This window comes from Phoenix dactylifera, chromosome 1 (assembly GCF_009389715.1).
Source record: "Phoenix dactylifera cultivar Barhee BC4 chromosome 1, palm_55x_up_171113_PBpolish2nd_filt_p, whole genome shotgun sequence".
Taxonomy (NCBI): Eukaryota; Viridiplantae; Streptophyta; class Magnoliopsida; order Arecales; family Arecaceae; genus Phoenix; species Phoenix dactylifera.
Genome location: NC_052392.1, coordinates 12817506 through 12840911, shown reverse-complemented (window position 1 = coordinate 12840911; position 23406 = coordinate 12817506). Strand labels below are relative to the sequence as shown.

The 23406-nt window shown below is 42.5% G+C and overlaps 1 pseudogene; it reads right to left on the bottom strand.

The window, feature by feature from the left end:
* Nucleotides 1-403: 403 nt before the first annotated feature.
* On the bottom strand, nucleotides 404-23329 carry LOC103712868 (annotated as a pseudogene).
* Nucleotides 23330-23406: the final 77 nt, after the last annotated feature.

Below are 23406 nucleotides of genomic sequence, written 5' to 3'. Positions count from 1 at the left end.
TAAAAGAATGTTGATTGCAATTATAACATCATATAATTATCCTAATCCCTGTGATATAGATGAAAAAGAATGCTGTAACACATTGAGTCTAATAGTTTATAATTGTTCCCAAACAAAAGGAAGAATTTGAAGGCTTAAATGATTTGTGTGCTTCTTTTTTTTTTTTTTGCTATAACCTATCTCACTCAGAAGAGCAATTAAATGGAGAATAGAGTTCATGATCCAAGACAGCTATTAAAGCACTCCTTTTGACCACACGGACAAATGCAGCACCATTAGGATATGATCCAAGACAGCTATTAAGGCTGTACACCTTTACGGGGAAAAACAATACACCATAATCCATAATTCTACATTCCTCTATTCATTTTCATCATGTGAGCAGAGTTCAGCTACAAATCAGTCAAGGCAAACAGAACCCTGCTTTCTCTTTATTTTCATCAGGCAGAAGTTAGTTTACAGAGGGATTATTTTGTTACAACATTGGGCATGTGCTGCAACTAATCGTAATCACTCATACACTGAGCTCACATGCATCAGGGATCTGAACACAAATCTACGCCATGATGTATCAACAGGATATGGAAAGTGGTTTGCAGTCCTCCATTGCATACTCTTAATGTGGATATCTTCAATTCTCCGGTACAAGTCCACTTCCAGATTACAATATAGGCGATTGTAACAAAAAAGAACATGAGAGCAGAGAATGCAATCCATAGAGAATGAATAGGATCTACAGCTGATTCTTGCACTGGGATGGAGACAGGCGATATTTCCAGCTTGGAGAATCTGTGCTCATCAATTAATATCAATTACCTCAGTGCATGCTGGAGGTAAGATGTAATCTGCATTATCTTCATTGACAATCTCTGCTTGGCTTAGAACTCTCAAAAGCCTTCATTTTGCTTCTCAGACAAAGCCTGAAAAAAACCTGGAGCTCAAAACCAATGCCCTCGAGATGCACATACCCTCCGAATTTCTTGTACCGAACAAAAATGGCAATAAATCTCCATGCTTGCGTTTCACCCTCGAGTGGAAGGGTTCAGTTCAAAGTTAGAATCTTTATGGTTTCCATGCAAGAGCTACTCTTCAACTTGAGAAAATATCTCCTTGAGGCGAATGGAAGAACTGGAAATTATGTTCTTTATGATTCTCTTTTGATACTTGGTGCTTTTTAGCCAAGCAATCCCACGGATACTGGAACATTGCATTCCTTGGATTTAAATGGAAGATTTTCCACATGATACTTCAACTGAAGCTGCAAGGAAGACAAAAATATCACACATTTAACATAAGATTTCAGAGAAATCATTTGTTAAAATGTAGAATTTTCCCCCAATTAACTATACCATAGATCATTTGATAAGCACCTACTATGTAAATAAGGGGAAAAAGAAAAAAAAAAGAAAGAAAGAAAAGAAAATGCTGCTACACTAGGAAAATGACAATTTCCTAGGAATATACAGGCCTGTCTGTATATTCTTTTTCTCGTTGCATTCAGAAAAATACATGTATCTGGATCAGGTATGGGGCAAAGAAAATCCAAGAAATGTTTAGGACATGCAGCCAAGGAAGCTATGCTTTTTCCCTAGGGATCTCTCCTTCTTTTTTATTTTTTCCATAAAACACCATTCTGGGTTTTGGACCTGAAAACGTGGTTCCTATATACGTATATTCATGGAAATAACTATTATAAATAAATTTCCTGAAACAGGGTAGATTGTCAAATACTCATCACTGCAAATGGTTCATGATGTGGTGAGTTATCAAAAATGAAGTCTTCCGTGTTTGCTCAGGGTACTCTTTGTCTTCTTTAAATATAATATGATAGAGAATATCCCAAGAACTATAACATAAGAACATTAACTTGCAGAATTACTGGAAGAAAGATTTATATACATTAAAATAGTCACCAAGTAGGACCCCTTGGAGGGTCATAACCTCTTGGATAACCCATCCATTTCTATCTGGTAATTGTGATTTTTGCTGCGAGCTGCTTACTTCCCCTCCATGAGGTGATAATTCTTTTCCATATTTGTAACTGATTTGTCTCTAGTATACGTCGGGCTTGACTGACTCCCATGGTGTCATTAAGTAATCAACACAGCCAACTCTCTGCATCACTTTACCCTCCTCCAAATATTTTCATCAATGAACTGGCCTGGCAATGCATTAAAAATAGCAAAAGGTAACTCAAAGTTTGACATTGATGATGCCCCCAAAATGTTTCAACTTGAAAATATTTGTGTGAAGTATTAGGGTAAGAGACTCACAGCAAGAGGAACTGTAGAGGAAAAACCTCTAACATTTTGACATCCTCCATGCCCAAGAAAGATCCACTATCTTCAGAATGGAGAGGTTTTACTTCAGATTCTTCTTCAACTATCCGCACCTTTTGTTCAGGACTCAAGGATCTTGTCTTCCACAGCGCCATGATTTCCCTGTGGGACATAAAAGTATGTTCTCATCATTCTCTTTTAGGCAAATACTAACATAATCTAGATGTGCAACTTGGGAAACCCAAGGCTTTGAGAGTTTTCAAACCGCTGCAGACACCAGGAAATAAAGTGGAAGAGAGTGAAACTTCAATATTACCATACATGGTTTGCTTGAGAGGGTTGGCCCATGCTCATGAAAGATGAAAAGAAATCGTCCCATTTGAACTTTGAGCAAGTAAATGAAGCTTTACGAGAATGAATAAAGACCTGTGGGCTGCTTTGAATGAAACAAATGACTGGAAATGAAACTTTAATCTTCCAATTTGGTCTTGTGCCTTTGCTCCATGCTTTGCATCCATATCTCTGCCCTCGCACAGAATGACCAGCAGAGAGGGACTACCAACAGATGCCAGGGATGGTGGAATGACTTGAATGTCATCGTTGTCTTCCCAGAGAAAGAAAAACTTGGCTTTGTTACCAAATATATTTGCATAAAACCCAATTATTCTAGGGGAAAGAAAGAGGCGACCCTGCAAAAAGCTGATGTTCTCAGTTGAACAAGAAAGTTGATCCTTCAAATGTAACAAGAAAAAGACTTGATCATATAAAATTCTAAGTCCGTCCATAGGAAATTGAAAATAAAGTTCAATAAACCATATAAATTTAAGTCAGCCAATATTTCAGGAAAAATGCCATGGCACCCCACTGAGTTTTCCATCTACATGACACTGGCATGGCAGAGGCAAAATAGGAATCTTCCCCCAAAAGAGCCACCAACTCCGAGAATTGGACAAACACCTCCTGCGATGTAGGACAGGAAACAAAGTGGGGAAGATGAGTGGAGGCACCAAAGCATTCCTCTTACTTTAAATACATCACTACGAGTCACAATATCACAGTATTTAACAACTAACTCATGACCTGCGCCATTGAGCATGATCCACCTTGCAAAAGTCAACCACTAATTAATAAGCATTTGCCTCAACCACTGCATTGATTCTGCAGACCATCCAAAAGCAAATACTGAGACAACCATCAGACCAGGATATTATTGAACTGCATGTGACTGGTTTAAGGAGTATATGATGGATTAGGTTTTCTGCAATGATATTCTTTTATTCCTGTGGTTAACATGTGTGCTCCCACTTGTGGTTGATGCATTTCCTTGTTTCTCTCTCCAGAACATGGAAATGGAATCAAATGAGGTGTTTTAACTAGAGATGAGAGTATATTCATGGAGACATGGAATTGTGGAAGATATCATGGCATGATGTCAACAGCCATAATTCAGGTCCCCTTTATGGTTGATTGAAACAACATGCAGGCTGCAAGTATGTACTCTCCAAGATGCCTTATCATATCCAGCTGAACTAAGGTAAATGCAATTTACTAATAAATATTCAGTAGGAAAATATGAAAGCTAACTGATTGCCAGGTAAATTACCACATAAATTGAACAATAGTACCTGCAAAGGCATTTTGCGCTTCAAGTGACAGGTAAAATCATTGATGAGAAATTCTTCAGGTGGGAGAACAAAGAGCTTCTGGAATGTTGAATTTGTCTGAGGCGACCGCAAATTTATCTGCACATTTAAGTATCTCATAAACTTGGGCAAGAGAGCTATAAAATATACTAGAGCTGAAAACAGCAAACATAGGGAATTCCAAATATAATTCCCACCTTCTTACCAATCTCCTCCATCTTTATTAGATACTCTGTAACAACCGCAGTTCCCTGTGTATTGCTCAAGAAAATCCTCAAGTGCAGTTAAGACTGGCATGCCTGAGAAAGTTTTCCTTTAAGCGGAATCCATACGTCAGATAGTTCTGATAAATTAGACTTCACAAAGTTGACTTCAGCATGACCAAGCAATATGGCTTCATTAAAAGATCCGTCAAAATCATAAACAGAGACATCCATTCTGGATGGAGGATCACCCATGGCATCAAATTCAAATATTTCTGCAAGTTAAAAAAAAGTGAAGTATAAGGAATGCACTATAAACTGGCCAAATTCAATCGGACAAAACTCTCATAGCGAAATCAGAAAATAAGTACTTGTTCATAATTAGGAACAAAAGCAAGAAAATAGAACAAAATGGAAGAAGAGATACTTTACTCAGTTACCATTCCACTCAGGATTTGTTGTTTGCAACTTGATTGAGCTGGTCTTTGTTCTACTGTTGCAGGTAAAAACAACATATGGATCAGAGAATCCAGAAGAACCCTGGTTTTTGTTCTCCATGTCCCCACCTCTCTCACCCCTCAATCTCTCTTTGATCTGTGGCTGCCTTGGAGATCGAAAGATCTAAAAGAGAAACTATATAGAAAAAACGCAATCATAAGAAGAAAATAATATTAAGGGCAAAATCTAACTAATGATTTGTGCGATAGAAGAGGCAAAGGTCGTGCCTCAGCTCATGATCCTGTGACAATGGATGTTCATTTAATTCTCTAACATAATGCTAATGGACATGATTGCTTGCTTCTTATGAAGTAAAAAAATATCCATAAATGTTTGACAGGAGAGAAGACTTGTTGGCTGAGACAACATAAGACAACAATGAGGTTGACTAGGCTTTGATTCGAGACCTCCATAACTTATCATTTTTTTTTGAGAATATATAACCGCTGTAGCTTCTATGTTTAGAATACATAATTCCGTGGAGGCTGAATTTTGTTGATGATTATAAAATGCAAAAGACTAAAGTTAGAGCATGCCAAACCATAGTAATGATCAATAATGCCATTGCAAAAAAGAGCAGATGATCACTAATAGTATAGACAACAAGATATTTCACATTAGCACACATAGAATAGAGAAGCTAGGTTTATTCATGTAGACCTAGCTCTTGTTAGGAAATCACCAATTTGTCATATGCAGAATTATTGAATACCAATAAGGAAGATATAGAGCCGTTGGAAACTAATAAGGAAGATGCAGAGTTGTTGGAAACAAATCATCAATCATGTAATTCCCTCCAAAATGCTATTGAAGATGTAGAGATTTGAAAATCAATAAGGAAGATATAGAGCCGTTGGAAACTAATAAGGAAGATGCAGAGTTGTTGGAAACAAAGAAGAAATCTTTCCAACATTCTAATTGAGTTGTTAAAATCTTTGCAATTACTTTTCTTCTCATTCTATTGTTGTAAGTTTTCCTATTTATAATCAAATACAATCACCTCTCAATTCAAGGAGAGTTTCACCCAAAAAAACCATTAGCTAAATCTTTCTTCATGGTATCAGAGCCTGCCTTTTACATGCTCTAAGTAAAAATGAAACCTGGAGTTTAGTCCCTAGAGAGCCTCACATGCATGTCATTGGCAATAAATGGGTTTACAAACCTAAACTCAATTCTGATGGTACCTTAGAATGCCTAAAGGCTCGTTTAGTTGCAAAAGGGTATCATCAAGTTGATGGCATCGATTACCATGAGACTTTCTCTCCGGTAATCAAACAAGGTACCATAAGACTTGTGCTCTCTATTGCTCTTTCAAAAAATTGGGACATTCGACAACTTGATGTTAAAAATGCTTTCTTACATGGTTCTCTCCAAGAAACTATTTGTATGGAACAACCTCCCGGTTTCATTGATTCTCACTTTCCACATCATGTTTGCAAATTACACAAAGCATTATATGGTCTCAAACAAGCACCACGTGCATGGTTTGCTCGTTTTAGCTCTTTCTTGATAAAATTTGGCTTCTTCTGTAGCATTGCTGATCCTTCACTCTTTATTTACAAAAAACAGAGTGACACTTTAATACTCCTTCTCTATGTTGATGATATTCTTTTGGCAGGGTCCAATCCTACCCTTTTACAAAATTTCATTTTTGATCTTCATAAAGAATTCAATATGAAGGATCTTGGATTTCTTCATTACTTTCCTGGTGTTCAAATCACACATACTCCTAATGGTTTTGTCACGCCCCGAACCCAACTCCCGGGTCCGGCACGCGACCGGCCGCATGAGCCCTAGAGCAAGGCCCTAAAGATCATGCAAGGCCTAAGATAAACAACAATTCCAATAATTCCATAAATGCCAAAATCAAAGATTGATGTAATTCAATCAAATCCAGCTACAATGTACTGATTTATTACATAATTTCAAATATCCATAAATAAAAGATAAATTGACTTCTGACTATCTAGCAGTCTGACTCCAGATCGAGCTCACTTCTTGTCCCATCCGACAGATTCTACGAATCCAGTGCCTCTGAAAAAAAATGGAAGTGTAGTATGAGCTTTTCCAGCCCAGTAAGAATCCCAACAGCCACACACAACAAAATCATAAAATAATCAAGTATCAAAATATATATATCATTTCATCATTTCAAAAGCTCAACAAACAACAAATATATGTAATCAGTACATATACACAAATCCTTTTTCACATTATGTGATCCATTTCCGTATTACTCAAATTCCAAAGTTTTCAAACTTCTCATTTCTGGCGTTGGACTAACCAAGATCATGTCCCAGTCCAAGACTGCACAAATCCCACGCATAAGCTCGTGGCAGCTATCCCACGCGTAAGCCCGTGGAGGCTATCCTACGCATAAGCTCGTGGCAGCTATCCCACGCGTAATCCCGTGGAGGCTATCCTACGCATAAGCTCGTAGAGGCTATCCCACGCATAAGCCCGTGGAGGCTATCCCACGCATCAGCTCGTGGCCGCTATCCTACGCATAAGCTCGTAGAGGCTATCTCATGACAAGGTTAGTCCAACCCATATTACATGTCTAGTTTTACATGTTCAATCACATTCCCATCACATCACATATTTTCATAAATTTTCAAAAAATATGTTATTTCTTCCCAAATGAATTTATCTCAATATTTTCATTATAAACAACATGCACGCCTCATAGGTGCCGCATCAACTCATAAACAATAACAACATAATAATGAAAATATGTTGATAAAAATTCGTCTCATATGTATCATATCAACTCACAAGCAATAACATCAAAACCGTAAATAAATCCAACGATAAATCAATATATGCATAGAAGTGCTCAGATGTAAGGATTCTTACTGAGATTGTAGACTGTCACAATTACAGATCCGGATCACAACTACGAGCTGGGGTGCTGAGTCCCCTGATCAAAATCTCCTGTCTTTGCCGACTCTTCCTCTACAACATCAATTACAAATCACAAACTAAATCATTTAATATTTAAATATTCCAAACCATAATTGATATTTACTATGGGGTCCATAACCAGATCCCCAAACATCTCAATCTCTCCAAGTCTAGGGCAGTCGGGGTGGCCCGACTCCCACCCTTGTACCACCGGCCCATGTCGTCGCTAGCCGTGGCCGCTGCCACGCCGGCGACGATGGCCGGTCCCGATGAAAAGACCAAAAGAAGGGTGGATGCTAGAGAATGGTTCTTCCTCCACCTCTTTGGTCCAAGGGCAACAGCCGGGGTGGCTGTGCCCTCACCTTCCCCACCCTCGGCCACCATTGGCCGAACCATCGCCGGCCGCCCCTGCTGCAGTCACCGGCGATGGTGGCTGGCCAAGAGAAAGAGAGAAGAAGAAGTCTCTTCCTCTTCTTCTTCTTTTCCTTCTCCTCTTATTATTATTATTATTATATTCTTATTTTCCCTCCTTCTTTTTCTTCTTCTTCCTCTTCTCCTTCTTCTTCTTTCCAACCGACACAGACCCCTCCCCCTTCCTCCATTTCTTCCACGGAAAGGCCACCGTGATGGTGGCTCGGCCCCCAACCGACGACACCCAGCCGCCGTCGCCGCCGCCGGTGGCCAACCGACGAGGGGAAGAGGAGGAGAGGATGGGATCCCGAGGAAGAAGACCTCGGATCCACCCTCCCTCATCACATACATAGCCTAGAAAACCCTCTCCGACCCTCACATAGACCCGACCGACCCCCAATACCATGGATCTCGGCCATTCCCGGCGGCCGCCGGCGGCGAGATCCGAAAGAAGGGGGCCGAAACAGGAGTACCCTGTTTCGGATCCCTCTCCGACGGCTTCACCGGCCAAAACTTCACCAACACCACCCAAAAAAAACAAAGTAATGAAGCACAAGGCTTACCTCGGTCCGGCGGGATGCTCCGGCGGCCCTTCCGGCGAGGGTTTGGTGGAGAAATCCGTGAGTAAACCCACGGATCCAAGGCCTCTTCGTGCGTTGATCGGGATCCTCCTTCTTGACCGGCCGGCTCACGAGATCTGCCGCCTTCCCGACGCTCAACTCCTCCGGCGAGTCGGCTCCCTCCAGCGATCGACCTAGCGCCGCCGCCGCCTCCCCTTCGCACTCTCCCTCTTCTTCCACGATCGTGCCTAGGGCACGATCTTAAAAGGGAGATGGGCCCGGTCTTTTCGGGCCGGCCCGTCTCTCTTTCTTTTTTTTTTCTTTTTTTTTTTCATGGGTATTACATACTCTCCCCCTTAAAAAAATTTCGTCCTCGAAATTAACTTACTTGAAGCCTCAAACTTTAAAAATATGCATCCATCATATCATCCCTGAGATCTTAAATAGTCTCCCTCTTGGAGTACCATTCTTAAGATTTTGACATACAAAAATCACAGCATCTCAAAACTTGATCCTTTTTATTTACCACACATAGTAAGTTCTTTTGATCTCCTTCAAAAGAATTCTAAACTTCCAACCTTAGATTAAAATGCCATAATTATATCCCAAGAAATTAATATTCTCTTGATTCTACACAGAGATCATAATTGGCTTAACATAAATAGGAGAAATCTTTAGTATCAAATGCTCTTAATATTCTATAATCATTTTTCTTTTCTTAACTTTGCCTGTGATTAAATGATCAACCTTTATCCTAGGATTCCAGGCCCAAGCTTAATCACAGAGCTATCAATCCGTTAACGCTAAATTTGAGATGCCCCAAAATTCTTCTTAGAATTATCAAAAATAGGAGAGCCCACAACTACTTCCAGTAGGCAAAGAATCAACGACATTCCCCTCTACTAAAAAACTAACTCAAGTCTTCCATAATAATACCTTTCAGATCAAGGTATTATTATTAAATATTTTTCTTTTTCTAATCGATTTCAAATTAACTCAAACCACTACACTTTCGCTGCGCACTCTGATCTAACTCATCAAAATCTCTAAAGTCACAAAATGATTTCTAACCAAAGCATCACTTTGCACCGAGACTAAGAAAAATCCAAATTTTAGAACTTTAATTGAGCAGAACCTCCTGATCTCTCTGTCCTCAATTTATGCAGAGTATACTAACCATAACTAACCCCCAATCCTTTAGTCAAGTTTAAGGTCACTACGTGATCTCCACAACCTTCTTAGAATCCAAAATATCTAGGCTTAATTTAAAGGGAGTAATTCTTGTATTCCCTTTGCAATTTAATTAGAAAATCTACATTGATTTTCCTTCCAATAGAATTTACTTCAAACTCAATGGGTTAGAACTGTTGAGCTAATATCACTATGAGTAGGAATTAACTCTATCCACCTCCAAATCCTTCTTCACCAAAATCCTTGATGTCTATGATCAATGCTACACATAATAACTCACATAAGTATCTCAAAATCGAAATCTCTACTCAATATTGTATTTTACAATGACAAAAATTTATGGTTAGATCAGGATCCTAGACTTGAGTTCAAGTTAACACATCCAATAATCTCCAACAATTATAAGAAAAATTCAGGAGCCCAATCCAAATATACAAATTCAAATAATTAGAATACTCCACCAATTTGCATACTATATGGCCTTAAGAATTTAATCCACTAATAGAAATATGCCGATTTACAATATTCAAACATGTCAATTCCAAATATAATCCACATACATTTTCAACTTCGAAGAACGTTCCTTTCAATATTATGAAATCTCCTTAGCTTACTCCAATACTAAATCAACGTACAAATCCCACTCTAATAATTAGCAGCAACATCCAAAAGTACAGTCACATCAAAACCCATATCAAGTTTGAATTTTCAGGTCATTTAAATAATATCTAAACATCGTATAACTGATATGCCATTGTTGACCTTCCTACACTTATCTTAGGTCAAACCTCTCTTATCATGATCACAGACAATTTATACTTTTCTTCTACACTCATCGAAAACCAAATCCGATGCATACATTTTATCACAATGCCCAGTGATCTTACAGCTTAAGCACTGAATTTAATTGTCATGTCCAAAGTGATCATAACCTTAAGCTATGATATATTTCTGTCACGATCCCTAGTGATCTTAAACATATGCTCAGATTCCAACTGGTCACATTTTTCAATAATCTTAAACCTCAAACTTTAATGCCACTAAGGCCACAGTCCCTAGTGGTCTTAAACCTTAGATTATAATATCATTTTTGTTATAATCTCAAGTGATTATAAACCAAATCTCTGATAGTTTTTCTATCATAATTCTCCACTGATACTCACCTGAACATAAACCCTAGGATACCTTAACCTTAAGCTCTGATACCACTCTGTCACGCCCCGAACCCAACTCCCGGGTCCGGCACGCGACCGGCCGCATGAGCCCTAGAGCAAGGCCCTAAAGATCATGCAAGGCCTAAGATAAACAACAATTCCAATAATTCCATAAATGCCAAAATCAAAGATTGATGTAATTCAATCAAATCCAGCTACAATGTACTGATTTATTACATAATTTCAAATATCTATAAATAAAAGATAAATTGACTTCTGACTATCTAGCAGTCTGACTCCAGATCGAGCTCACTTCTTGTCCCATCCGACAGATTCTACGAATCCAGTGCCTCTGAAAAAAATGAAAGTGTAGTATGAGCTTTTCCAGCCCAGTAAGAATCCCAACAGCCACACACAACAAAATCATAAAATAATCAAGTATCAAAATATATATATCATTTCATCATTTCAAAAGCTCAACAAACAACAAATATATGTAATCAGTACATATACACAAATCCTTTTTCACATTATGTGATCCATTTCCGTATTACTCAAATTCCAAAGTTTTCAAACTTCTCATTTCTGGCGTTGGACTAACCAAGATCATGTCCCAGTCCAAGACTGCACAAATCCCACGCATAAGCTCGTGGCAGCTATCCCACGCGTAAGCCCGTGGAGGCTATCCTACGCATAAGCTCGTAGAGGCTATCCCACGCGTAAGCCCGTGGAGGCTATCCTACGCATAAGCTCGTAGAGGCTATCCCACGCATAAGCCCGTGGAGGCTATCCCACGCATCAGCTCGTGGCCGCTATCCTACGCATAAGCTCGTAGAGGCTATCTCATGACAAGGTTAGTCCAACCCATATTACATGTCTAGTTTTACATGTTCAATCACATTCCCATCACATCACATATTTTCATAAATTTTCAAAAAATATGTTATTTCTTCCCAAATGAATTTATCTCAATATTTTCATTATAAACAACATGCACGCCTCATAGGTGCCGCATCAACTCATAAACAATAACAACATAATAATGAAAATATGTTGATAAAAATTCGTCTCATATGTATCATATCAACTCACAAGCAATAACATCAAAACCGTAAATAAATCCAACGATAAATCAATATATGCATAGAAGTGCTCAGATGTAAGGATTCTTACTGAGATTGTAGACTGTCACAATTACAGATCCGGATCACAACTACGAGCTGGGGTGCTGAGTCCCCTGATCAAAATCTCCTGTCTCTGCCGACTCTTCCTCTACAACATCAATTACAAATCACAAACTAAATCATTTAATATTTAAATATTCCAAACCATAATTGATATTTACTATGGGGTCCATAACCAGATCCCCAAACATCTCAATCTCTCCAAGTCTAGGGCAGTCGGGGTGGCCCGACTCCCACCCTTGTACCACCGGCCCATGTCGTCGCTAGCCGTGGCCGCTGCCACGCCGGCGACGATGGCCGGTCCCGATGAAAAGACCAAAAGAAGGGTGGATGATAGAGAAGGGTTCTTCCTCCACCTCTTTGGTCCAAGGGCAACAGCCGGGGTGGCTGTGCCCTCACCTTCCCCACCCTCGGCCACCATTGGCCGAACCATCGCCGGCCGCCCCTGCTGCAGTCACCGGCGATGGTGGCTGGCCAAGAGAAAGAGAGAAGAAGAAGTCTCTTCCTCTTCTTCTTCTTTTCCTTCTCCTCTTATTATTATTATTATTATATTCTTATTTTCCCTCCTTCTTTTTCTTCTTCTTCCTCTTCTCCTTCTTCTTCTTTCCAACCGACACAGACCCCTCCCCCTTCCTCCATTTCTTCCACGGAAAGGCCACCGTGATGGTGGCTCGGCCCCCAACCGACGACACCCAGCCGCCGTCGCCGCCGCCGGTGGCCAACCGACGAGGGGAAGAGGAGGAGAGGATGGGATCCCGAGGAAGAAGACCTCGGATCCACCCTCCCTCATCACATACATAGCCTAGAAAACCCTCTCCGACCCTCACATAGACCCGACCGACCCCCAATACCATGGATCTCGGCCATTCCCGGCGGCCGCCGGCGGCGAGATCCGAAAGAAGGGGGCCGAAACAGGGGTACCCTGTTTCGGATCCCTCTCCGACGGCTTCACCGGCCAAAACTTCACCAACACCACCCAAAAAAAACAAAGTAATGAAGCACAAGGCTTACCTCGGTCCGGCGGGATGCTCCGGCGGCCCTTCCGGCGAGGGTTTGGTGGAGAAATCCGTGAGTAAACCCACGGATCCAAGGCCTCTTCGTGCGTTGATCGGGATCCTCCTTCTTGACCGGCCGGCTCACGAGATCTGCCGCCTTCCCGACGCTCAACTCCTCCGGCGAGTCGGCTCCCTCCAGCGATCGACCTAGCGCCGCCGCCGCCTCCCCTTCGCACTCTCCCTCTTCTTCCACGATCGTGCCTAGGGCACGATCTTAAAAGGGAGATGGGCCCGGTCTTTTCGGGCCGGCCCGTCTCTCTTTCTTTTTTTTTTCTTTTTTTTTTCATGGGTATTACAGGTTTGCTCTTGTCACAGTCCAAGTATGCTTTAGACATTCTTCAACGAGCTCAAATGGAGGGGTGTAAGCCTGTGAACACCCCCATGTCTTCCAAGGACAAGGCCTCCATGGACACCACGCCATTTTCTGATCCTACTCACTATCGGAGTATAGTTGGCGCTTTACAATATCTTACATTTACCAGACCTGACCTCTCTTTTAGTGTGAATTTTGTCTCGCAGTTTATGCATTCTCCAACGCAAGGACATTATCAACTTGTCAAAAGGATCCTCAGGTATGTGCATGGCACCATCACTCTTGGACTTCACCTTCGCCGCCACTCGGCTCTTAACCTTTATGGTTTTTCTGACTCCGATTGGGCCGGTTGTAAGGAGACTCGACAATCTACCTCAGGATATTGCACCTTCCTTGGTAGCAATAACATCTCTTGGTCAGCCAAAAAACAGTCTTCTGTCTCCCGTTCCAGCTCCGAAGCAGAATACAAATCATTGTCCAATGCTGCAGCTGAATTACTTTGGTTATCCTACATTCTACATGATATTGGCATTCTTCTACAACGCCCTCCTCTCCACCTAACTGACAATCAAAGTGCTATTTGCATGGCAGCCAATCCTGTTTTTCATGCCCGTAGCTAGCATATCGAAATTGATTTTCATTTCGTTCGAGAAAAAGTCCAACAAGGTCTACTCCGCACGAAGCATGTTCCATCCAAACTCCAAACAGCTGATATTTTTACCAAACCATTGGATCGACCAGCATATGAGTTCAATCGCCGCAAATTAAGCCTCATCTCGCAGCTTCATTTGAGGGGGGATGTTAGGAAATCACCAAATTTGTCATATGCAGAATTATTGAATACCAATAAGGAAGATATAGAGCCGTTGGAAACTAATAAGGAAGATGCAGAGTTGTTGGAAACAAATCATCAATCATGCAATTCCCTCCAAAATGCTATTGAAGATGTAGAGATTTGAAAATCAATAAGGAAGATATAGAGCCGTTGGAAACTAATAAGGAAGATGCAGAGTTGTTGGAACTAAATCAGGTCATCTGTTGTCTGTAGAAAACCCTGATTACAGATCATGCAAAAGCAAATTAAAAAAAAAAACACTAATTACGGTTCAAGAAAACCCTCAAGAAACCCAGTTTGGAATAAACTAAAAATCCTGATAACGGATCATGCAAAAGCAAATTTTAAAAAAAATACGAATTATGGTTCAAGAAAACCCTCAAGAAACCCAGTTTGGAATAAACTAAAAACCTTGATAACGGATCATGGAAAAGCAAATTTAAAAAAAAAATACGAATTATGGTTCAAGAAAACCCTCAAGAAACCCAATTTGGAATAAACTAAAAACCCTGATTACGGATCATGCAAAAGCAAATTACAAAAAAAAAAACACTAATTACGGTTCAAGAAACCCCATTTGGAATAATGGTGTAGGACTAATCCCGGAAGTGGTGACTGTCACGCTGCTACTTCAATGTTGACTGTTGTAATGGTAGAAGGTGACAACAGAGGAAGAGGAGGAAGAGTAGGAAGAGAAGAAGGGAGGGAAAACGGCAGAGAGGAGAGAGAGAAGAGGAGAGGAAGAAAAACGAGAAGGAAGAAGAGAGAAGAAGGAAACGTGGGGAAAGAAATTCTTAATTCTTCATTGAAAACCTTACCATGAAAATAGTTCCCTATATATAGGGCCCAAATACACAATTTGCATAAACCCCCTTACACAGAAATAAATCCTAATAAGCCCACAAATAATACAAATAAACCACAAATAAGCCCTAAAATGCAAATAAGCCCAGAAATAAAATAAACCACAAATAAGCCCTAAAATGCAAATAAACCCAGAAATAAAATAATAAAATAAACATGCAAATAAAATGGTGGCCTAGCTGATGTCCCCATCAACTCTTCTCGGTGGAAAAAAACTCGACCCCGTCGAGTGCAGATCTGGTCGGTTATCGTACTGCTCCAGAAGATCAAGGTCAAGGCGCTGCAACTCGGCTCTCGAAATCCACGTCACATCTGATTCGGGTTGACCTTTCCACCGAATAAGGTAACATTGGTAGCTTCCTCTCCTGGTAGAAATAACATGCTCATCTAATATATGTTCTATGTGTTCTCTGCGTGCATGAAACTTTGGAGGTGGAGGCTCAATAGCAGGTGCTGGGTCAGGGTGATCAACAACAACGGGTGTATCAACAAAAGGATCAGAAGGAATGAATGTGGACTTCTTGTATGGGACTAAATCTTCAATATTAAATGTCGCACTAATCCCATAGTCTTCAGGAATATCTACAACATAAGCATTCGAACTGATTTTCTTTAGAACTTTGAACGGTCCCGCACTACGAGATTGCAACTTTTTAAACGTTCCCGAAGGAAGTCGTTCAGGTCTAATTCTTACCATGACATAATCGCCTCCATTCAATTCTTTATAACGTCTGTGCAAATCAGTAAGGGATTTATATTTTAAGTTATTAGAGTGAATATGTTTGCTGATCTCCTGATGCAATGAATGCAGGTGTGAAGCAAATGATTGTGCAGACTCAGAGACTCTATGTTGATGAGACATGAGAATCAAGTCTATGGGTTGCCTAGGTTTATATCTATTCACCACTTCGAAAGGACTCATGCCTAAGGTCCTATTGACCGAACTATTATATGCAAACTCGGCGGTTGGTAACACGAGATCCCAAGTCCTAGCATGCTCACCTACCAGACATTTTAAAAGATTCCCTAGACTTTGGTTGACAACTTCTGTCTGGCCATCAGTTTGGGGATGATAGGCAGAGGAAAATTTTAATTTGGTACCCATCATGTGCCAATGAGTTTTCCAAAAATAGCTCATAAATTTAACATCCCTATCGGACACAACAGATTTTGGGAGGCCATGGAGTCGAACGACTTCGTCAAAATAGAGTTTCGCAATTTTAGAAGCATCGGAAGTCTTAGAACATGGAAGAAAATGAGTCATTTTAGAGAATCGGTCCACCACTACAAAAATGGATCGTGTTTGGTCGAGGTACGTGGAAGCCCTAACACAAAATCCATGCTAACATCTTACCACGGACAATCAGGAACAGGTAGTGGAGTGTAAAGACCAGTGTTCTGTTTACGTTGTTTGGCAGTTGACATGTGCGACACCGACTGACAATTTTGGCCACGTCTCTCTTGAGACTCGGCCAGAAGAAACGTCTTTCCAACATTTCAATGGTTTTGTCTCTTCCGAAATGCCCAGACAGTCCTCCAGCGTGTATTTCCCATACTAGGAAATCTTTCAATGAGGTTCGAGGAATACACAAACGGTCGGAGCGAAAGAGATAATCATCTTGTAAAAAGAAGTCATCTTGTTCTCTCTCTACTCCATCTCGTAGGGTCAGGTATACATCACTAAAATCGGGACAGATGGTATATTGTTTCCTGATCCTTTCAAAACCAATTACTTCAGTGCTCATCATGGATAGGAGGAAGATCCGTCGACTGAGCGCATCAGCAGCCTTGTTCTCAACTCCAGCTTTATGTTTCAGTACAAAAGTATAGGCTTGCAGAAACTCAATCCATTGGCCGTGTCGAAGGTTCAGTTTCTTTTAAAAATTGAGATACTTTAAAGCCTCATGGTCTCAATACAGGACAAATTCTTGCGGTAGCAAATAGTGTCGCAAAGTTTGCACTACCGCATAGAATTCTTTATCATAGGTGGAATAACGTAACCTGCCGTCACTTAACTTTTCGTTAAAAAACGCGACAGGGTGACTTTCTTGGCTTAACACGCCACCTATGCCAACGTCAGAGGCATCACATGCGACCTCGAATACCTTAGTGAAATCGGGGAGGCGCAAGATAGGTGCTTCGGTCATCTTTTGCTTAGTTTCTTTAAATGCTTGGGATGCCGACTTAGTCCAGATAAAGTCTCCTTTCTTCACGCAATCTGTAATGGGAGACATTATCGAACTAAAATTTCTAATGAAGCGACAATAGAAAGTAGCTAGACCATGAAAACTACGTACTTCTGCTAGGGTCTCGGGCTCAGGCCAATCAACTATCGCACTTACTTTTTTCGGATCAGCGGAGACACCCTTGGAAGACACTATGAACCCTAAGAAAGTGACGTGATCAGTCAGGAAGACACACTTCTTAGGGTTTGCAAAGAAGCTTTCTCTCCGCAGGACATCACAAACCTGCCTTAAGTGTGAGAGATGGAGCTCTTGAGTTTGACTATAGATGAGGATGTCATCAAAATATACGACAAATTTATTCAAAAAAAGTCGAAAGATCTGTGTCATCACCCTCATAAAAGTACTAGGAGCATTTGTTAATCCGAAAGGCATTACTAGCCATTCGTAGAGTCCATCTTTGGTTTTAAAGGCAATGTTCCATTCATCCCCAGGACGAATCCAAATCTGGTGGTACCCACTCTTTAGGTCGATCTTGGAAAAAACTGTAGCACCAAACATATAGTCCAAAAGGTCGTCCAGCCTGAAAATTAGAAAACGATAACCATGATTTTATTGATAGCACGGCTATCGACGCACATCCTCCAAGAGCCATCTTTCTTGGGAGTGAGGAGTGCAGGTACAGCACAGGAACTCAAACTCTCACGAATATATCCTCGAGTGAGGAGTTCGTCAACTTGACGTTTCAGTTCAGTGTGCTCGTTTGGATTTAGCCTGTGATGGGAAAGATTTGGCAAAGATGCTCCAAGAATGAGATCAATTACGTGCTGGATATCACGCATCGGAGGGAGTGTATCTAGAAGATCCTTAGAAAAAACAGAGTGAAACTCCTCCAACAGGGAAACTACTGCGGCCGGATGCTCGGGATTTGACTCCACATTGATAACTCTAGCCACAAGGGCGAACACAGGTGATTGGCTTTCAATATCTTTCATTGCCTCTTTCGAAGTAATGATGTGAAGTGACTCATCTTTCCGTGGTGTAGCATCCTTCTTTTCAGGGGCGGGATCTCTAGGAGGCAATGAATTCAGTATAAGTTTCCGACCCTGGAACATAAAGCTACATGAATTCGACCGACCATGAAGGGTGACGTCCCTATCATATAACCAAGGTCTTCCTAGAATGACTTGACCTACGTCCATTGGAAGGCAGTCGCACCAGATCTCGTCTTTATAAGATAGGAATTGAATCGGGACAAGGCATCTTTCCGACATCGAGATGGACGTCTTATCTACCCAGGCTACCTTATATGGGTTGGAATGAGGGGTAGATTTCAGATCGAGACGGAAAACAACTCCAGACGCAATGGCGTTGATGCAACTCCCGCTATCAAATAGGATTTTGCATGTTTTACCATTGATCTTAATAAACGTGTAAAATAGAGAGGTTCTACGCCAATCTTGTTCGGTCTTGGTTTGGGCTAGAGTACACCTAACCACATGGAGCTTAGAGTTTTGGTCATTCCGATCAGTGGGCTCATTTTGGGATTCAATCTGAACAAACTCTAACCCGGTATGTTCGTCGCCAAAGTCTTCTACGAAATCCTCGATGTTTGGTTCATAGACTTCTTTGACACATTCAGTCTCCTAGGTTCCTGCTTCCAGTTCAGTCATTAGATAGGTCTTGGCATTACATCGGGACGTGATATGGCCAAACTTTTGGCACCTGAAACTCTGGGTTTGACGTCTTGATGACGGGTTGGAACCTAGTATCCCTTTTCCTTTATCAGTTGACAGACTTTGAGCAGGCTCGGGAACAGCCTAGTCGGTGCTTGGCTAGAGCCGGGCTGATTAGGATGGTTGGAAAATGGTCTGGATTGCGGGAAATAGCTTTGATTAGGTCGGGCTCCTGGGGGTATGGACCGAGAGTCGGTACGCCTCACTACAGGGATTCGTAAGAAACTATCCACATCTTGAGCCAACTGATATGCTTGGCCAAGAGTGGTAATCTCTCGGAGGATTAATTCTTTCTGGATCTCCTCGCGGAGTCCTGCCTGAAACCTAGAAAGGGTAACAGTTTCTTCTTCAATTACACCGCACCTCATGTGAAACTCCTCAAATCGTGCAATGTAATCGGCAACGGTTGAAGTTTCTTGAGTTAGTTTCTGTCACCTATCCATAAAGCATCGGTAAGAGAATGGCAGATACTTCTCATTCAGTTTTTTTTCATATCCTCCCAGGTGGTGATACGAGGAAGCCTTTGGGTCTCACGCATATGTTCAACGTTATGCCAGTACCAGTGAGCTTGCCCAATAAGCTTCATTTTAGCGAACCGTACTTTTCTTCATCAATTATTTTGTACCACTCAAAATAGTTATCCATGGCTGCTCTCCAATCAAGGTACACACTCGGCTCTAATTGACCAGCAAATGTGGGAGCATCTACTCGTACGGTACGAAGTAGTCGCTCGTTAAGATCGCGCTGGTGATCAGGAGAAAGTTGGTTCCTAGGGGGATGAGGAAAAGCTACAGGTGGTGTGGTCAAACCAAGCTCGAGATAACCTGCGATTGGGGTTGACGGTTTAGAAGTCCTAGGGTGTTGTACTAGAGCACGGATCACTCGTTTGGATTCATCTTGATCAGCTCGTAATGCAGCTAATTGGTCCAAAATATCTTGTAGAACTCTGGGATCCATGGTGGGTAAAGGGGTCTGAGAGTCAGTGAGAAGGTACTCTCTACCACTACGGGTTGGCATGCAGGGACTACTCTAGTTGGTGATATGATATGCAATGCTACTAATGAACCCTAACTTGCCAAATGCAATGCAGGACAACCTCCTAATGCAATCTACTATGAATTCGGAAATCAGCAAATTTTCTCAAAATAACTTAAAATTAAATATTACTAATTTGTAATTTGGTTATTTCAGAATTAAGGTAGAAAATTAGTCACTATAAAAAATTAGGTTGCAAACATGTATTACGGTCGTCCAAAGTCCGAAGTTAATTTGATCTTTGGATGTTGAAAACTATTCTGTCGCTAGGGTGTGCTAATTTAATATCTAAATTTAGAGGGTGAATAGGACGGGTGTGGTAATCTATGTTCTACGTTTGCAAAATATGACAGAAAAGTAAGTTTTCAAATATGGCTTTCATGCAAGAGAACTAGAACACAATTAGATAAACAAGCCCAAGAAAAGTAGAAACCTGCCACCTGTCGGGAAGCAGACGACCAGAATGGTGCGCTCGAGGGCTGGGTCGACGATCAGGAGCAATGGGTCCAAGCTGATGGGCTTGAAAAGGGAGGAGGGAGGGGTGGTGTGGCCTCCGAAAAAGAAAAGGCCCATTGAAAGGGGCTCTGGCGCGGCCTGCTGACTTGGGCTTTAGAGAGAGAGTCGGGGCAGGCTCCTGCTGTGTGGGCCTGGGATCGGCCCGTGTTGGCTTTAGAAGATGATGGGAGGCGCATGGGATCGGCCCGATAGGAAGGAGTTTGAGGGGAAAAAAGGGGCAGCGGAAGGCGACAGCGGTTCGGGATGGGAACGGCCGGCGGCGGATTAGAGGAAGTGGGTGGTGGCGGTCTGGTGCAGCGGCAAACGGAGGAGGGCGGAGCTGCGGTGGCGTGTGACGGCGTTGGAGTGGCGGCGCGGCTCGGTGGGAAGGGAGAAGACGACGCTCAGAGGAAGCGGGCGGCGCTCGGGTGGTCTGCCGGCTGCCCAGCGTCTTCGCAGCTGGTTCGGACGGCGCTGTGGTTGGCCGCGAGAAGGAGGCGCCTCGATTGGTGGCGTTGCGGTTCGGCAACGGCATGCGGATGCGGTCGGCGCAGGAGGTGCGGCTCGGCGACAATGGGGGATGGCGTGGCGGAGCGGCGCGGGCTCGGACGACGGAGGCGACGGCGGCAGAAAGCGGCACGGCGGAGGCGGCGACGGCGGCGTCAGCGGCGGAAACCCTTAGGGTTTCCCTTCGGCAGAAACAGAGGTAAGCTTTTTTTTGGGAACACGTGCAGGTCACGTGATCCGACGGATTTTTTTTTTTTACAGGTTCAGGTTATCGGGTTCAGGTTTCGGTTGAAACCCGCTCCGATAACTGTGAAGCCCAGCACGTGCAGATCACGTGCAAATTTTTTTTTTTTTATAACTTGTTGGACCCGGGTTACCGGGTTGTAGGTAACGGGTGGTCCTGATTTACCCGTTACCTAATTTCTTCTTCAACCTCCCGACCGATTTGGGAGGGTGATCCGGTCGATTCGGCGGCAGCGGCGGAACGGCGACGAAATTCGCGGCCGTGGCTCCGTGGTCGGCGGCGACAGGCGGCGGCTGGACGTGGCGGCAAGCGGACGGCCTCTATGCGCGGTGGTCGGCGGTCGCTTCAACAGATCCGAGGGATAGGGCCGAAAGTAGGGCGGCAACGCTTTTCTTCTTTCCGACAACGGGAACCGTTCATGGCCCGTCGACACGCTTCGGTGTCCATGGTCGGGGTACCCCGTAGAGCTCATGCGCCAACCGGAATCCGAGGATCCGGCGCTGCTCCGCCATACACCGGCGGGGTTTTCTGTGGAAGGTGAAGCGGCCGCCGGCGTTGAAGCAGGGAAGGTGGAACACAGCGAGGGTACCGCGGTTGATGGTGGTGCCGGGCGTAATGACAGGCGGACGGGGAAGACCAGCCGCAGAGATCTCTTCGTTCTTCTTTTTTTTTCGGGAAGGAAGAGAAAACAGATCACTCGGAAGGACTCTGTTTGGAGGCTCCTGCGTGGAAGAACAGGGACAAACCCAGCACAACCCGGATCGGGGCTTTGGCAACAGAGGCAAAGCCCGCCAACGCTCTGATACCAAGTTGGTGTAGGACTAATCCCGGAAGTGGTGACTGTCACGCTGCTACTTCAATGTTGACTGCTGTAATGGTAGAAGGTGAAAACAGAGGAAGGGGAGGAAGAGTAGGAAGAGAAGAAGGGAGGGAAAACGGCAAAGAGGAGAGGGAGAAGAGAAGAAAAATGAGAAGAAAGAAGAGAGAAGAGAGAAACGTGGGGAAAGAAATTCTTAATTCTTCATTGAAAACCTCATCATGAAAATAGTTCCCTATATAGAGAGCCCAAATACACAATTTGCATAAACCCCCTTACACAGAAATAAATCCTAATAAACCCACAAATAAGCCCTAAAATGCAAATAAGCCCAGAAATAAAATAAACCACAAATAAGCCCTAAAATGCAAATAAACCTAGAAATAAAATAATAAAATAAACATGCAAATAAAATGGTGGCCTAGCTGATGTCCCCATCAAATAAACTAAGCTAACGATATTTAATGCCAAATATTCTCTTAAAAAACACTTAGAGCTCTCAAGAGAGATCATGGATCACCTACGAATCCACTATCACCACAGCTTCGATACCATTCCACGTCATGGAGACTCCTAATTTGATGATCAGACTTGGAAAATCAGAAGTACAATTCACAGTATATCCAGCATCGAAACCTTATTTTCTCCATTAAAACTCTAGTCCAGAGAAATAAAAGAAATTAAAATCGTGGATGAACACCCATTGAAATCCTAAGTCGAAAACCTAAAATTTCTTAGAAGAGATCTCTAAGCACGATCTCGAGAAACATAAACAACGAGCGAAGCTGAAGAAAAAATTTCTTGCGAGAGATGTACCAAGAACGACCGAAAAAGAGAGAGAGAGGGCCAAGAACTCATAGCAGCACCAAGAATTCATACCTCAAGAAGAATCACCAAGAACGATCGAAAAAAAGAAGAGAGAAGGCCAAGAACTCATACCTCGAGAAGAAGCACCAAGAACGATCAGAAAAAAAAAAAAGAGAAGGCCAAGAACTCGTACCTTTGACCCAGAGTAAAGAAGAGGAGCTTCGTATGCGTATCTTCTTCTCCAGCGATGGGCGGATGGAGAAGACCGATCCGATGGGGACGTTGATAGTGAATAAAGAAGAGCTTGGAGCTTCGGCGGATGGTTCTGTAGGGGAAAAAGAAAGAAACCCACCCCGCTTCCACTCTCGAAAGCGGGAGGGAAAGGAGATGAGTCGCTGGCAATGAGAGGGAAGCTGGCGGGACCGGGGGGTGGCACGGGAGCGGCATTTATAGGCCTAGGAGAGGATACCATGTGAGTCGGATACAAA